The sequence below is a fragment of the Pezoporus flaviventris genome, unplaced genomic scaffold (assembly GCF_033815535.1).
Source record: "Pezoporus flaviventris isolate CSIRO_AGI_PZ_B2104156 unplaced genomic scaffold, CSIRO_AGI_Pfla_v1 ptg000006l, whole genome shotgun sequence".
Lineage (NCBI taxonomy): Eukaryota > Metazoa > Chordata > Aves > Psittaciformes > Psittacidae > Pezoporus > Pezoporus flaviventris.
The window spans coordinates 17,540,283-17,545,100 of record NW_026892554.1 but is presented as its reverse complement, the minus strand read 5'-3'; positions in this window follow the sequence as shown (position 1 = coordinate 17,545,100).

Genomic DNA, 4,818 nt, shown 5'->3' with positions numbered 1-4,818 from the left:
AGGTTGCTGGGGCCCCTCGCACCACAGTACCATTTTCTCACCGTAGACATGAGTGTGTTCCTACAACATCTTTGAAGTCAATGTAGTGAAGAAAGAGTTTACAAAATAAAGAGCATTTTTGCAGCCAGGACTGCAAGTTGCAGGGACATTTGAGGTCTGATAAACCATTTGATTTCCCACCGTCTACGTTTGGAAGTGTCTGTTTAAAATACCAAGCGAGAGGCATATTGGGCTGTTGCAGTAGTAGGGTATTTTGGATTCCAGCCACTGATTTAAATGCATGCTACCTGCCAGCAGTTTAAAGGGGAGCTAGTGCTTGTTTTCAGTGTGAGACATAAACTCCACCAAATGAATCCAATGTTAATAGCCCGTCTCCTCCCACCAATTACTTCAAAGCAACTGGCTGTTTTGAGACAAGTATTGAATTGTTATCAAAATGTCTCAATCTTTAAGCTTAGACGTTGACATGTTCCATAGGGACTTTATTTCTTTAGCCAGAAATACAGCTTTGAGGATTCCACTCAGTAACTTCCCACTTGAGTTATAGATTTTCTGTCAGGAAAAATAAATCATGCTTGTATACAGCTACAATTAAAACATATGGCTCTGCTTTGGCATCTGTTCTTTTTTTCTATTTAAAGACTTGGAAGTGTAGAATAAAAGGCGTAGTTCTATGACTCTAGTTTTTGTTAGAGGTTTTACACTGGTATTACTCTAGCCTTTCTTTAGAAGCTATAGCAATAGTTCTTTACTCTTGGTCTCTGGATCATAGCTTCTTCAGGGAAACTGTAAAGCCTGAATTAAAATGTGTCCAATTAAACTAACAAAAGACTAGATCTGGAAAAGGTAGTAAAGTTTGTTGTAGAAAGCCAGCATAATTAAGCTGAAGAATTGCATAAATACAAATACAACTGGAGATCCCCTTTGCTCCTCTGAGCTTTCTAAATTAGAGATAAATAGTGTTACAGTTGTAGTAGAGTAAGAAAACCCCATTCTGTCGTCAATACCTACCTAGACTAAATTTGGAGAGCAGAAAAGGTGTCTGAAATTTGCATGTAACTTTTCCTTCTGAGCCGTGCACTTTACATCTCTGTAAAGTGTATTGGTGTTAAAATAAATTTGTTTTGCATTTTGATGCCATTTTTACTTCTCATGTTCCAGATTCTGAGTTATCAGATTGAGTGTTACAGTGTTATGGACACAAATATGGAAACGATCTCGGTTGTTTGGCAGTACCTTCACACTCACTGATCAAACACTAAGTGCCATCTGATTACTTTAGCAAATCACAGCAAAGAATACAGTTTACAGTTGGATTATCAGGATCCACAGAGCAATGTGTTAACATATTCATCACATTCAAAGATGAACACATTTGAGGAAATCGGGATCTTCACATTGATAATCTTTGAACCAAAGTAGGCTGATTTTAGTGAATAAGTTACTCATGAATTATTTGTTCAGCTCTGAAAACAATGATGAATCTTCTAAAAGCAGCAGTGGATTTTTTGATGAATAGAGAGCCTTGAAAGCATCTGGTTTGGATGTATCTGTATATTCAGATTTATTTGGAGTCTCTTTTCACCAGCAGGCTAGTGAGACAAATGAAACTACTGCCAAGAGACAAATCCTTCCATTGAAGTTTTTGGGACAATCACTTACAAGTCCCTCTATGACTTTAGTGGTCTGGGTAGTGTATTGGGTAATGGTTCCACTGGATGCCAAGAAAGCAAATTCCATCAAACAAGTTTCTGGAGCACATAGCTTCTTATGACACATCAGAACAACAGCAATGATAATAAACCCACCAACAGAGGCTGAGAGAAGCAAGCATTTTCATTTACCTCCTTGGAGTTACTGTAGTGACCTGCTTTCCAGTTGTGGGATTTAGTGTTCCAGAAGGCCCTTAAAACAACTACTTTGTGGCTGGTAAACACCATAAGAAGAGACAAGAGATCTCATGCTTTGGGGCCATGGAAAAAAGGCAAGACATAAGTCTGCACAGCTAACCGCAGTGGCTGCAGGAGGGCTTGCCTGAGACACTAGCCACTGTACTGGGACCTAGAGAATGAGCCAGTGGTACAGCTCCTGGGGGGAAGTTCCTGCCTTAATCTTCCAGTGCTTCACACTAGTGTGTGGTGCACATTGCACCTCTACGGCTCTGTTAAGTCACAGAATCACAGAGCAGTTTGGGTTGGAAGGGACTGTTAAAGAACAGCTGGTCCAACCCCAGATTTATTCATACTTTTTAACCTTTCCCTTGTCTCTGACCAATGGAGAAGATCTGTTCCTGGACTAGTTGGAGATATTGCAGAAGTCATAATGCCAAGCTCTCCCACCAGCAGGTTTCTAAACACTTCAGTAAGAGTTTCCTTATTTTCTCTGTGGGGAAGCTGAGGTGTTGTGACATGACATGACCTCACTGAAGTTAAGGAAACAGCACAAAATCCACCACTCCCACCTCCTGAGCCTTGTTCGTGTGCTTTTGCCATCAGATGATTGTTGCCCTGTGCTAGTTAGACCCAGTAATGGCAGTAGTCTTTTTTTGGAAGTGATCCTTTACTCATAATATTTACTTGTAACGTTGTCTGTCTTTCTCGCAGCCTTGTTTCATGCACATTTTGAAATCCATTTGTACATTAGTCCAGTTGTTTATTGCAGCTGGTGCAAGGGAAGCTTCCGTTAAATGACAATATACATATATCCATCTCAATTTCACGTTTGAAAACAGTAAGTTATGGTGGATTCTTTTTTTTATGACAGCACAGTTTGGGCCCTCAGGTTCTTAAATCAGCAATGTCACTTTATGCCTTTTAATTTATGTATTTTGGGTGTTCCAGCCTGACATATTTTGAGCATAAGACATACAATGAGTGCTCGATCTAAAAATGTAGATTCATTGCTGTGACTCAGAGAAACAGAATTACCATATCATAAATTCTTGGGAATCTGTCTTTCCTAGGGCACCTACAGTTTTTCCTGTCTGCTCGTTCTGACTTCTCCCTTTTGGCCATTGGAGTATCCAGCTTCTTGAAACAGCAGAGATTTTCATTATAGTAATGACTAGAGATTGTGCAATGGTTGGAGACACAGGCAACAAACGTATCAAAAGTCTTTCCTTTTCAAATGCTCTCACATGTTTAGCTGTTTGCTGTTCTTGCAAAACCTTCTTCACTTACTGTCTGTCCTCTGTGGATGCACTGACTTACAGAAGCTTCCTCCCTTGCTGCTCCTCAGGGAAAAGCCTTTTTTTCCCCTCTACTATTTTTGAAAGCTATTTAATATGCTACTTTGTGTCTTTTGCATGCTATGTCTTTGGAGAGAAGACAGAGGGATATTTAGCTGGATGGAGATTAATACCTTAATCACTCCCACTGCTTCTTTTGGCCTTGTAGACGTACATTTTACAGTTGCCAAATCTGGAGAAAAAGTATTGCTTTAAAGCTGAAGATCTGAATTACTCTCATGGTGCTGAATGCATCAAGATTTTAGACACTTGAGAGAACTTTTAGTTTTGTTAGCTTTGACCTGTCCTTGGAGTAAAGCAGTTTGGATGGTGGGTGTTTTTTAATGTGGCCCTGGTGATTGGGAAGGAATCAAAGTTAGATGCTGGGAGCAGGTGGGAGTTGCAGAACAAAAGGTCATAATACAGCTAAAGAGAAGGCTGAAAAGGGAGGATCATGGTGGGAATTGCTCCATATTACTTTCCAGGGAAAAGTTACATCTAAATGGAAGCTGTCTAATGGAAGTGACAGGGAAAGAGTAAAAGAAACAGGAGAGAAAAGTAGACATTCAAAGGCCCAGGAAAGACTCCCAGTTTGAAGCCTGGAGAATGGGATATTGTTCATATGCTAAAAGTGAGACCTTAGCAGGAAGGTGCAAGGAACACAAAAAGCCTAGGGAAAGAGTTGGAAGTGTGTTTTGTTTAGCCTGCTTTTTTAGTTTAACCTTGCAAGGGTAGAATTTGGCTTTGGGTAGAAGACTACAGTCACAGGAGCTTGTCTGAAACAGCGGGAGGCAAAATAGATAAAAGAGATAGATACTGTTACCATTTTGTTTTAACAGGTCAGTTTGGGGCCTGTAGAAGTCTCGATAGAATATTTGTTAAATGTAAAATGTGAAAATTCATTAAGTGATAAAATCTCTCCATGCCCAATTCAATGGTAACTGTGGCCCTACACAGTGAGTTCTGTCATGTACCACTCTGTTAGTCAGAGTTAAACTGAAAACTTCTGTGTGTGGTACCCCGTGGAGCGCAGAGCTATTCTTAAGATTTTGTTTCCATTTGAATAATAATGGGTGTAGTTGTGTTTGAATAAACATAAAGCTGTTATTCCCCCAAACAGCTTTGTTCACAGTGGATGTAATAAATCTGGTTTGCTTGCCCTTTTTATCTATTTTAGTTCCCAATTCAGACATTGAAATGAATTTATCACAATAGCTGATACTACCTTTATGTGAGCATGCTGGTGAGCAACTTTTACTGGGAAGACTACTTGTAGAAAGATAATTTTAGATTTAGATATAAGTTCTTGTGGGAACCAAATGTTGGATTTTTGTGAAGAGTAGCTCCAAAAGTGCTAACCAGCTATTGTGTCACGAAATCATGAGTTACCTGAGAGCTGGAAATCAGAGAAAATATATTGAGCAGGGAATTACTGTTATTAACACTTCATAATTCATATCCTCACCTTTTATTTCTTCCAAACAGTATTGAATTTGTTTTAAGAATGAAGAAACTGATAGAAATAGCCAGCAGCTTGTGGTTGTTTTGCCACAGGGGGCCAATTCCATCACATTATTTTCTTAGTTCCAACT